A 13,331-nucleotide genomic window follows, 5' to 3' on the forward strand; every position below is an offset into this window, starting at 1 on the left:
GTGCTTCTGATGACATGGTTTATCAATTTTTTCCAATACATCTATGTAGTTCTGTTTTCTCTTGAATGGTGCCATTATGTTATTGACACATATACGTTATACATAATTATGTATATTATTATATATTTTGTAAAAAAATCTCTCTCCATCTTTCTCTGTTATTATTGCCTAGTATATGACAAATGTTATTGCCTTCTATATTCAAGAAAGGAAAATCAATGATAACAAAAGTGACTATGAAAAATTTGACCTTTTCTTCATTATTTTTACTGTCTTTTTCTCCTTATGTATACTTCAAGTTACTTCCCGAAGTGACATGTTCTTGTCCTGACTATGTCCTGGATTCTTGCAAACCAGTCCTCTAATAATAGCAAGTCTCATTGATTTCTTTGTTCATTGCCTTCCTTTTGACATATTTATTTGATATTCATTCATGTTGACCATTTTTTAGTAATTTATCTTTATGTTTTTAAGACTGAGCATACTGGCACATAGTCTTTGTAGGATTAGGTTTCACCATCCATACAAGCCACCAGAATACAAACAGTAGTATACAAGTTAAGTCACCTGGAAACTGTTGCTTTGAAAGGGAAACTAGAAAAAAGAAGTAGCTGCTTTTGTTCTGGGATTAGCCCTTCTCTCATGGAACGTGTATAGTACGAGCAAGCCGGATCAGAGATCTTGTGGCCCTGTGTTCTTTTTTACATTTTTTAAGAATTATTTATTATTTTATGCACATGACTGCACTGGAGCAGTCCTCAGACATATCAGAAGAGGGCATCAGCTCCCATGACAGTGGTATGAGCTACTATGTGATTGCTGGAAATTGAACTCAGGGTCTCTGTAAGAGGAGTCTGTACTCTTAACTGGCCAGCCATCTCTCCAGTCAGACCCTGTGTTCTTTATTTCACATTTGAGAGCAAGATGGAAACAAGTGCACTTGATGCTCTCAGGTAAAACTTCTAACCATTAGACTGAGCACCAGGACCCCAATGCAGGAGTTAGAGAAAGGACCGAAGTAGCTGAAAGAGTTTGCAACCCCATAAGAAGAACAAAAATATCATCCAACCAAAGGACCCAGAGCGTCCAGAGACTGAACCTCCAACCAAAGAGTACACATGGAGGAGCTCATGCTTTCAGCTGCATATGTAGCAGAGGATGGCATTATCTGATATCAATAGGAGGAAAAGCCCTTGGTCTTGTGAAGGCCCTTTTCCCCAGTGTAGGGGAATGCCAGGGTGTTGAGGTGGAAGGTGGTAAGTGGGAGGGGGAGCATCTTCATGGAAGCAGAGGGAGAGGGGAACCAGGAAAGGGGATAACATTTAAAATGTAAATACATAAACTATCCAATAAAAAATGAAAAACAATGAAACAAACCAAAAACATAACAGAAGAAAATGTGGTACCAAAAACAGCAAAGGCATTTTGCTCTGTGTCTGAAAACGTAACTCCAACCTAGGAGCTGGAAAGCTGCTGCCACCAGGTTCTTTCTCCTATGTGCACCTTGAAAGCCCATGATAGAGAGGCTAAAATGCACACCCAGGTAGTGGGTTGGACTGCTGGCATAAGAATCTAGACTGTATTCCAGGGTCACTGGCTGTTCCTTATGGATACCATGATAGTGTCACTGGCTTCTATTGTGTCAAATGGAATCACTGGATATTTGTAACAATTCTACAGATAAATGTTCTTATGTGTAAATAGTGTCATATAAAATGGAATTATTTAGGATGAGGAATTACTTATATAAACTGAGCCATGTCATATATTCTCTTTTGGCTTCCAGTATTTTCTCATCATTGTCCTCAGTTTCTTAAAGTTTTAAGAGATTCCAACTTAAATTCTGTCTATTTTCTTGCTAGTAAACTTATAAATAACTAAATACATACATGTATACATAAGCATGCATGCATTTATACATATATACATACATACATACATCTTAAACTCATCATGAGAATCATCACATCTGATTTTAGCATATATAGAACACTTAGCTTCAGTATTTCATTTTGTAAAAGTTTGTGTTGTTGTCTTTGCATATAACACTGAGACAACCACATTAAGCCTCTCTCTCTCTCTCTCTCTCTCTCTCTCTCTCTCTCTCTCTCTCTCTCTCCCTGCCTTTAGGCCTTTAAAAGGAAATTTAAATGTAAGAGTTTATATCAAGATACTATGACTTCTAATTGGCCAACAGAGCTAAGGTCCTTTAAACAATAAATATTTTTTTTAAAAAAATACCAATACTGAAATCAATATATATTTAATGCATTGTCTTTTTAATTTCCAGTAAAGATTATTTTTAAAAATCATTTTACTATGGCTATTTTCTGTGCCTAAATAAAATAATATATTGTCTTTTTCTTTTACATATTTTTCTCTTGAATAATCAAGTAACCAAAGGCTACATGGTTGAAAATGTGCAATCTGTATCATGGTTCATGCAGGAGGTTGTATGTTTGTTTAAATATCTCAAACAAACTTGCTCTGACATTCTAGTAGAATCCTATGAGTAGAGTCCTATTTTTTTCCTCTTAATGCTGTCTATGAATTACAGTTAATTATTGTCATCAATTGATGAATACCAGCAATCTATACTTCTGTGGTCATATGGTTTTTTTTATATCTGAATTCTTTAAAGGACACAAGTTTAATCAGATTAAGTCTCAGTTTGTGTAAGCATTTCCTCAAACAAACAAACAAAAAATTCACACACGACCTCATTTCTAAATAAGACAAAATGTATTAGTTCCTTTATTAATACTAATAGGAACTAATGGCTTTCAGAGGGTGACATTCCCCAATGTACCATTGTTCAGGTGTTAGAGGTATACATCCTTATACTATGTTCCTTTCCTCTATGAAATTTGCCCCACTCACAACTAAATACTTCTTATGAAGGGCTCAAATGTTCGTCTATACTCCATCTTCTTTTACTGCTACCCAGAACCTCCAACCTAAGAACTAAGCAAGTAGAAATACAGAAATTAAAAATAATCTACTTTAAACAAAAAAGAGATCAGAGTGATCATAAAGAATGTGTACTTAGATTGATTAATCTTGAATTACTTCAAGCCAAATCAGAATCTGCAATGGAGTAATGGATTCAAGCTTTAGTCTATATTATAATGGTACTCAGCTTCAGGTAAGCTGAACCCAATGTGAAGTCATTTGGGCTACAGATCTCTGTTAAAATCAGCATGTGTTTGAGTCATTTGCTTAATACAAGCATGAAAGTCAAGGCAGATCCTGACTTTAAGTTAGAAAAGCCAGCAAAGTTACTAAAAGGTCAATATGAAAGATATCGTCTGTAAGTTTTGCTGTGTGCTGCAGTTTTAAAGGCACCTAGGGAACATTATGAGTTCTGTTTAATTAATTGAAGAACAATTATACAAGATAGGAACTGATGGGTGAAAAGTTCCATCTGTCTTTATTTATGAACTAAATAAAACATGCTCATTTTTAATGATTAATCTTCACCAACTCCTTCCTCTTTATATAATTTCTTATATATGACAAAAATGTGTTCTTTAATTCTTGTTTCCTTAATACTTAAGAGATATTAAAACTCAAATTATAGATGTTATCTTAGGAGACCAAGCAAACTTAGTTAGATCTCATCATTTTAAGAAGTAGAGATCTTTGTCCCCAAACCAGACCAACAAGTTCCAACACTTGCAGGTCAGCAGAGGGCCTGTCAGAAGGTATTTTCCACTTGACTCATTTCCTGAAGTCTGTGATTCTTTGTTTTCGAGCCTGGTGTATGGCTTTTTCTTTATGTGTCATATTTTAGCATTTTTCTTCAGGTTTCTTCAACTCCCCTTGGCCTTGATTAACGGCTTGACTTAGCATTGGAAACCACTTTCCTCTTGACTCCTGCATAGTCCCTGTCACATAAACTCCTTTTCTGTTCCTTGACAAGCACTTGCCACTGTACACTGCTCTTTTCCTAAAGCTTCCCCAGAGGTCTATTTTGCTCCTTCAGTCTGCTGCCATGCTACCCTTTGCTTCCCCCATCTGGCAAAATCTCATCATTAGGAGTGGATTAGAGTTGAGATTTGTTCTATTGTGATACCCATTTATCTTAACATAGATAACTTATTTGTACATACATTTATACTTTCAAGAAATATTTAATTAGCTCTTAATAATTTTCAGACTTACAGACAGTTAGAATAAAGATTTGTACAAATTTTTGTACTTTTTGGCCCACATTTATCTTCTAAGAAAACGGGACTAAAAACAAAACAAAACAAAACAAAACAAAACAAAAAGAAAATCATAAAACAGTTTTGTTATTATTGGCTTCATCCTCCTCTGAGCTCACTGTATATGTCCGGTTATTGACAAGTTCTAACTTACTGAGGCATCACATGAATCTCTTTATATTGTAGTGATTAGTTTTTAATGTTATATGCATTTGCATATTTACTCTTTCATTTAAATAGTTAACACTAATATATTAAATTACTAAGCATAAGCACAAAGACATGGGGTGATATTAAGAATAAAAACCTGTAGTTGAAATGCTGAATAAAATTAATAGACAGCTATTAAGATGAATAAATAAAATGATTTCTGAGTAATGTTTATTAAAATAGGAATTCAAGAACTAAAAACCTGAATTATCTAAAGTGATATTTTGTTTATTAAAGATTATTATTATAATTATTATTATTGATGTCCTAATGAGATTTTGTAGTCTTTATGTGTACATATTTGGCATTTAAGGAAGCTCCACATAAATTCAGTACACTTTTTGTGAAAATTAGAAAACTACATATAATTAAACTTTTATAGAAAGTTTAAATGTTCGTACTTCACTGATTTTAAAACATTGTATATTTTCTACAAAAATAGTACCTGCATTGCAAATTCTACCTGAGGCACTTTCCAAGGATCAAATACATTTCTAAATCTCTGTGGAAATAGCAAGGTAAGACACTGATAAGCAAACAAATTTGAAAAATTTGTATGTTTATCACATCATCTAACAAGACAGAAGACCAGTATTTTTTGATATTGAACAGTGTGGCTTAAGTCACATCCATTGGACTACTAAGTATATTCTGCTGAATACTCTTAAGTTCACTCTTCTTTCAGCATTTGCAATAGCTACGCAGAGCTAGGACTTAAAGCACATTTCTTCTCTCCATGATGTAATCTATTGTAGGTTGGGCTTGCACACATATTATGTCATAACCACTGTGAGTTTATCTGTTCAGATTCCCTGCTGTGTGCAAAAGACATTGTTTCTATGCAGTTATATTCCACCTCTGGCTCTTGCAAACTTTCCCTAAACTTTGAGAGGAAGAGTAGGATTTAAATTTCCAATGGGATGAGCACCTCAAAGTTTTGTATTCTCTGCACCTTGGCTAGTTATAAGCTCTAGGTTGATTGCAATCAATCTCGATTAGAAGATTATTTAATGAGGTTGAGATATTCACTAATCTCAGGGTATAACTATGACTTACTAAGAGTTTATTTTCTACTATATTTCAATTCTCTCTCAGATACTCCAATGATGCCATATATATAATACTCCATATATTCTATTAGATGATTAATGCTTCCCTTCTGTGCTGCAGCTCCCCATATTGTAGTACAACAAAAGATATCAGTTTTGTTAACATTCATATGGAGTGACAAACATGATTTCCGAGCAGTTTTGCATTTTTGTCTTCTTCTTACCACACAATGCACACTTCAGAAAACTCATGTTTCTATTACAACTGGCTTCTAGCATGCACTTACTTGCTACCATAGCATGTAATATAGTTATAGAAATTCATTTAAGATCGCTCTATATGTTCTGCATGGTTTTTGGCAGTTCATTTATTGTTGAGAACAGTTTTTACTATCCTGGGTTTTTGCTTTACCAAATGAATTGGCAAATTGCTCTTCCTAGCTCTATGAAGAAATGAGTCAGAATTTTGATGGAGATTGCACTGAATCTGTAGATTGCTTTTGGCAAAATGGCCATTTTTACTATATTAACCATGCCAATCAATGAGCATGGGAGATCTTTACATCTTCTGAGATCTTCAATTTCCTTCATCAGAGACTTGAGGTTCTTGTCATATAGATCTTTCACTTGCTTGATTAGAGTCACACCAAGGTATTTTATATAATTTGTGGCTATTATAAATGGTATAGTTTCCATAATTTCTTTGTCAGCCTGTTTATCCTTTGAGTAGAGGAAGATCACTAATTTGTTAGAGTTAATTTTATATCCAGACACGTTGCTGAAGTTGTTTATCAGCTGTAAAAGTTCTCTGATAGAATTTTGGGGTCATTTAAGTATACTATCTTATCACCAGCAAATAGTGATATTTTGACTTCTGCCTTTCCAATTTTTATTGCTTCGATGTCTTTTAGTTGTCTACTTGCTCTGGCTAGGACTTCAGGCATTATATTGAATGGGTAGGGAGAGTGGGCAGCCTTGTCTGGTCCCTGATTTTAGTGGGATTACTTCAAGTTTCTCTCAGTTTAGCTTGATGTTAGTTACTGGTTTGCTATAAAATTCCTTTAGTGTGTTTAGGTATGGGCCTTGACTTCTTGATCTTTTCAAGACTTTTATAATGAAGGGGTGTTGTATTTTGTTAAATGCTTTCTCAGTATCTAATGAAAAGGTCATGTGCTTTTTTTCCTTGAGTTTGTTTATATAGTGGATTACATTGATGGCTTTCTGTATATTGAATCATTCTTGTATCCCTGAAATGAATCTTAGTTTAGATGGTTTATCTGATCCTGATTTAACTTTGGTATCTGGTGTCTGTCTAGACAATTGTCCATTTCCTCCAGATTTTCCAGTTTTGTTGAATATAGGCTTTTGTAGTAGGCTCTGATGATGTTTTGAATTTCCTCAGATTCCATTGTTATGTCTCTCCTTTCATTTCTGATTTTGTTAATTTGGATACCTTCTCTTTCTGTGCCCTCTGTTTAGTGTGGCTAAGGGTTTATCTATCTTCTTGATTTTCTCAAAGAACCAGCTCCTGGTTTGTTTCTTTCTTTGTATAGTCCTTTTTGTTTCTACTTGGTTGATTTCAGTCCAGAGTTTGATTATTTCCTGCCTTCTACTCCTCTTGGGTGTATTTGCTTCCTTTTGTTATAGAGCTTTCAGGTGTGTTGTCAAGGTTCTAATGTATGCTCTCTCCTGTTTCTTTTGGAGGTACTCAGAGCTATGAGTTTTCCTCTTAGCACTGCTTTCATTGTATTCTTTAAATTTAGGTATGATGTGCATTCATTTTTATTAAATTCTAAAAAGTCTTTCATTTCTTTTTTTAATTTGTTCCTTGACCAAGTGGTCATTGAGTAGAGTGATGTTCTGCTCCCATGTGTATATGAGCTACCTGTTATTTTTGTTCTTATTGAAGACCAGTCTTAGTCATGGAGATCTGAGAGGGTGCATGGGATTATTTCTTTTCTTGTATCTATTGAGGCCTGTTTTGTGAACAATTACATGGTCAATTTTGGAAAAGGTACCATGAGGTACTGAGAAGAATGCATATTCTTTGTTTTAGGATGAAATGTTCTATAGATATTTGTTAAATCCATTTGGTTCATGACTTCTGTTAGTTTCACTGTGCCTCTGTTTAGTTTCTGTTTCCCTGATCTGTCCATTAATGAGAGTGGTGTGTTGAAGTCTCCCACTATTATTATGTGAGGTGCAATGTATGCTTGGTGCTTTAGTAAATTTTCTTTTATGAATGAGGGTGCTCTTGCATTTGGAGCATAGATGTTAAGAATTGTGAGTTCATCTTGGTAGATATTTCCTTTAATGATTATGAAATGTCCTTCCTTATCTTTTTTGATAACTTTTGGTTGAAAGTCAATTTTATTGGATATTACAATGGTTACTCCATCTTGTTTCCTGGAACCATTTGCTTGGAAAATGGTTTGGCAGCCTTTTATTCTTAGGTAATGTCTGCCTTTTCACTGAGATGCATTTCCTGTATGCAGCCAAATGCTGGGTTCTGTTTATGTATCCAGTCTGTTAGTCAATGTCTTTTTACTAGGGAATTGAGTCCATTGATGTTAAGAGAGATTTAGGAATAGTGATTGTTGTTTCCTGTTATTTTCATTGTTAATGATGGAATTATGTTTATGTGACTATTCTTTTGGGTTTCTTGCAAGATTATTTTTTTTTGTTTTTTCTAAGGTGCAGTTTCCCTCCTGGTTTCGGAGTTTTCCATCCAATATCCTTTGTAGGACTACATTTGTGCAAAGGTTTTATGTTAATTTGTTATTTTTATGGAATATCTTGGTTCTTTAATCTATGCTAAATGAGAGTTTTGCTGGATGTAGTAGCCTGGGTGGACATCATTGTTCTCATAGGGTCTTTATGACATCTGTCCAGGATCTTCTAGCTTTCATAGTGTCTGTTGAGAAGTGTTGTTTAATTCTGATAGACCTGCCTTTATATCTTACTTGATCTTTTTCCCTTATTGCAATTAATATTCTTTCCTTGTTTTGTATATTTGGTGTTTTGACTATTATGTGACAGGTGGAATTCCTTTTCTGATCCAATCTGTTTGGAGATTTGTAGGCTTCTGGTATGTTCATGGGCATCTCTTTCTTTCGATTAGGGAAGTTTTCTTCTATAGTTTTGTTGAAGATATTTACTGGCCCTTAATTCTCCTCTATACCCATTTTCCTTAGACTTTTGCCTTCTTATTTTGTCCTGGATTTCTTGGATGTTTTGCATTAGGAGGATTTTGTATTTTCTTTGACTGTTGTATTAATATTTTGTACGGTATCTTCTGCTACTAAGATTCTCTCTTCAATCTCTCGTATTCTATTGGTGATGCTTGTGTGTATGACCCCCGATCTCTGTCCTAGGTTTACTATATCCAGGGTGGTCTCGCTTTGTGATTACTTTTTTTTTCCAATTTTAGATCCTGAATGGTTTTGTTAAGTTTCTCCACCTTTTTGGTTTTGTTTCCCTACAATTCTTTAAGGGATTTTTGTGTTTCTTCTTTAAGGGCTTCTCCTTGTCTACTTGTGTTGTCCTATATTTCTTTAAGGGAGTTATTTATTTCCTTCTGAAAGTCTTCTTTCATCATCATGAGATGTGATTTTTTTCCATCTTTATTAACTTGAGTACTTCTTATTTACATTTCAATTGTTATTCCCTTTCCCGGTTTCCAGACCAACATCACCCTAATCCCTTCCATCCCCTTCTGTATGGGTGTTTCCCCTCCCCATCCTCCCCCCATTACCACTCTCCCACCCCCAACAATCACGTTCACTGGGGGTTCAGTCTTGGCAGGACCAAGGCAGCACCTTCCACTGGTGCTCTTACTAGGATATTCATTGCTACCTATGAGGTCAGAGTCCAGGGTCAGTCCATGTATAGTCTTTAGGTAGTGGCTTAGTCCCTGGAGCTCTGGTTGCTTGACATTGTTGTTCATAAAGGATCTCGAAAGATGCCTCAACATATAAAAGAGACACGTGCTCCACTATGTTCATCGCAGCCTTATTTATAATAGCCAGAAAATGGAAAGAACCCAGATGCCCTTCAACAGAGGAATGGATACAGAAAATGTGGTACATCTACACAATGGAATACTACTCAGCTATCAAAAACAACGAGTTTATGAAATTCGTAGGCAAATGGTTGGAACTGGAAAATATCATCCTGAGTGAACTAACCCAATCACAGAAAGACATACATGGTATGCACTCATTGATAAGTGGCTATTAGCCCAAATGCTTGAATTACCCTAGATCCCTAGAACAAACGAAACTCAAGACGGATGATCAAAATGTGAATGCTTCACTCCTTCTTTAAATGAGGAAAAAGAATACCCTTGGCAGGGAAGGGAGAGGCAAAGATTAAAACAGAGACTGAAGGAACACCCATTCAGAGCCTGTCCCACATTTGGCCCATACATATACAGCCACCCAATTGGACTAGATGGATGAAGCAAAGAAGTGCAGACCGACAGGAGCCGGATGTAGATCGCTCCTGAGAGACACAGCCAGAATACAGCAAATACAGAGGCGAATGCCAGCAGCAAACCACTGAACTGAGAATAGGTCCCCTATTGAAGGAATCAGAGAAAGAACTGGAAGAGCTTGAAGGGGCTCGAGACCCCAAAAGTACAACAATGCCAAGCAACCAGAGCTTCCAGGGACTAAGCCACTACCTAAAGACTATACATGGACTGACCCTGGACTCTGACCCCATAGGTAGCAATGAATATCCTAGTAAGAGCACCAGTGGAAGGGGAAGCCCTGGGTCCTGCTAAGACTGAACCCCCAGTGAACTAGTCTATGGGGGGAGGGCGGCAATGGTGGGAGGGTTGGGAGGGGAACACCCATAAGGAAGGGGAGGGGGGAGGGGGATGTTTGCCCGGAAACCGGGAAAGGGAATAACACTCGAAATGTATATAAGAAATACTCAAGTTAATAAAAAAAAAAAAAAAAAGGATCTCGAGCCCCTGCAAGCTCTTCCAGTTCTTTCTCTGATTCCTTCAACGGGGGTCCTATTCTCAGTTCAGTGGTTTGCTGCTGGCATTCGCCTCTGTGTTTGCTGTATTCTGGCTGTGTCTCTCAGGAGCGATCTACATCCGGCTCCTGTCGGTCTGCACTTCTTTGCTTCATCTATCTTGTCTAATTGGGTGGCTGTATATGTATGGGCCACATTTGGGGCAGGCTCTGAATGGGTGTTCCTTCTGTGTCTGTTTTAATCTTTGCCTCCCTATTCCCTCCCAAGGGTATTCTTGTTCCCCTTTTAAAGAAGGAGTGAAGCATTCACATTTTGGTCATCCTTCTTGAATTTCATGTGTTCTGTGCATCTAGGGTAATTCAAGCATTTGGGCTAATAGCCACTTATCAATGAGTGCATACCATGTATGTCTTTCTGTGATTGGGTTAGCTCACTCAGGATGATATTTTCCAGTTCCAACCATTTGCCTACGAATTTCATAAAGTCATTGTTTTTGATAGCTGAGTAATATTCCATTGTGTAGATGTACCACATTTTCTGTATCCATTCCTCTGTTGAAGGGCATCTGGGTTCTTTCCAGCTTCTGGATATTATAAATAAGGCTGCGATGAACATAGTGGAGCACGTGTCTTTGTTGCTTTTTCCAGTGTGTTGTGATATCCAGTATTTGCTTTGGTGGGAGAACTGGGTTCTGATGATGCCAAGAGGCCTTGCTTTCTTTTGCTTACGTTCTTATTCTTGCCTCTTACATCTGGCTATCTCTGCTCTTAGTCTTGCTGTTTCCTACTGGAGTTGTCCCTCCTGTGGACCTGTGAACCTGTGATCCTAGCAGTGAGAGCACACCACCTCTCTGGGCAGATTTTTGGTCTGGAGGGCTGTGGGCCAGCGTTAACTCCGGGCTCAGATGGAGAGTGGACATGGCCTGTCCCAGGCTGCTTTGTGATTCCCATGCCTTATGTGCTCCTTTTTGCACAGTCAGTAGAGAGAAAGTGGTGTCCTACCTGTGTGCTGTGGACTTAGGAGGAAGACTGCTCCTGTCATACCAGCTCTCTGCAGGCAGGTTTTGTGTCCAAAAGCTGTGGGAAAGCCCCAGTGCTTGGCGCGGATGGGGACTGGAATGGAACAGTAACATTTCTTACTGACTTACAGCTAGGTATTCACATGGAAATAAGTATCAGAAATAGGACTTTCTAACAGGTTTTTAGACAATTTTACATAGTTCTAATTTATTCATTAATGCAAACTACTGTTATAGTAATATTTTGAAAATATAGATGCAGTCCATGAAATTCTAGACTAGTAATTCTTGCCTTGTCATCTGTGAGGCTGACCTCTTGTGAGGGGGACAGGTAGCAGGTATCCTCTTGCAAGCTTGAGTATTTCTTTTACAATTTCATGTAAGATATGTAAGATATGATTCTGTAAAACATATGGTTCTTTGTAAACCCATCGATCCTCCATTTTGCCATACATGTCAGGGTATGTTTAAATTTTCTCTATTGCATATTGTATGGCTATGTATGTCATGTAAAGAAATTAATACAGTTTTGTTTGCATAGATGTTCTTAATAAATATCAAATACTTATAAATGTTCAATTAGAACATTTGGAAACCTTTTCATATGCACAGGTTCCCACATATGCATTTTATCCCTTGAGATAGAATTTCAAAATGCCTAAACAAATCTGTACTTAATGTGTATTTGCAGCATTTGGTTTACGATTGATTTCTATCTAGGTAATGTTTGCAATATTGAACCTTACCTACTCTGTTGAAATCAAAGTTTATTTTATATCACATATGAAACCTCATAGAACAACCCAGATTTGTCATTATTATCTTATAAAGAATTAGGTTTTAGTAAGTTATTTTTTTCTGAACAAAATTTGTCTTTGGGTTATTAGTTTTGTGAATAATGTGATTGGAACTTTCATAGGAATTACATTAAATCTGTAAACTGTTTTCAGTAATCTGGCCACTTTCACAATATTTATTCTGCAAATCCAGGAAAATGGAGGCCATCTCTATCACCTAGCACCTTGAATTCAATTTTTCAATGTTCTAAGCTGTTTATTCTGTAGGTCATTCATATCCTTGTAGAAATTTATTGCTAGATAGTAGTCTGATAGAAAGTTTTGTGGTTGTGGTACTATTCCCAAATACTTTTTCAGAAAATTCATTAATATACATGAATGTTAATTTTGTGTGTGTTGATTTTTCGCTGTACAACTTTAATGAAATCATTGTTGAATCTAAGAGTTTTCTTTCAGGTGTTTGAAGCAAGAATTTCTTATAAGCATAACCTTTCAATAGAAAAGTTTATGGCCTGAAGCAGAAAATAGGTGGAACATCCGGCAGGGATAGAGAGAATTTTGGGCAATAGTCATAGACAGAAGATTCTACTGAGGACACTGAGGAGAGAGACATAAGCCAGCCATGTAGCTGAACTCAGATTAGAATAAAAAGAAGATTCATCCAAGAATGCTGAGGACATAGATGTAAACTAGGACATAACTGAACTTGTGTTATAATATAAAGGATAATAAGTTAAGAACTAGTTGATGAACAAGTCAAAGCTTATGGCCTAGGAATTTATTAATACATAATTGGGATCAAAATTGTTATTTTCGGGAATTAAGTGGTTGGGAGGAAAAACTAGATTCTATAGTTAGAGAGTCTATTCAGTACAGATTCATGTCATGTTCAAACAGAAATAATTTCGATTCTTCCTTTCATATTTTTTAGCTCTTTCTTTTGCCTTGCGGTTACAGCTTGGAGCACAATATTGAATTCAAGTGGAGATAATTGGCCTCCCTTATCACCTCCCAGACTTTAGAAGAAATGCTTTCAGTTTTCTTCAGTTAGTCTAACATTGCC

The sequence above is a fragment of the Rattus norvegicus genome, chromosome 2, assembly GCF_036323735.1.
Source record: "Rattus norvegicus strain BN/NHsdMcwi chromosome 2, GRCr8, whole genome shotgun sequence".
Lineage (NCBI taxonomy): Eukaryota > Metazoa > Chordata > Mammalia > Rodentia > Muridae > Rattus > Rattus norvegicus.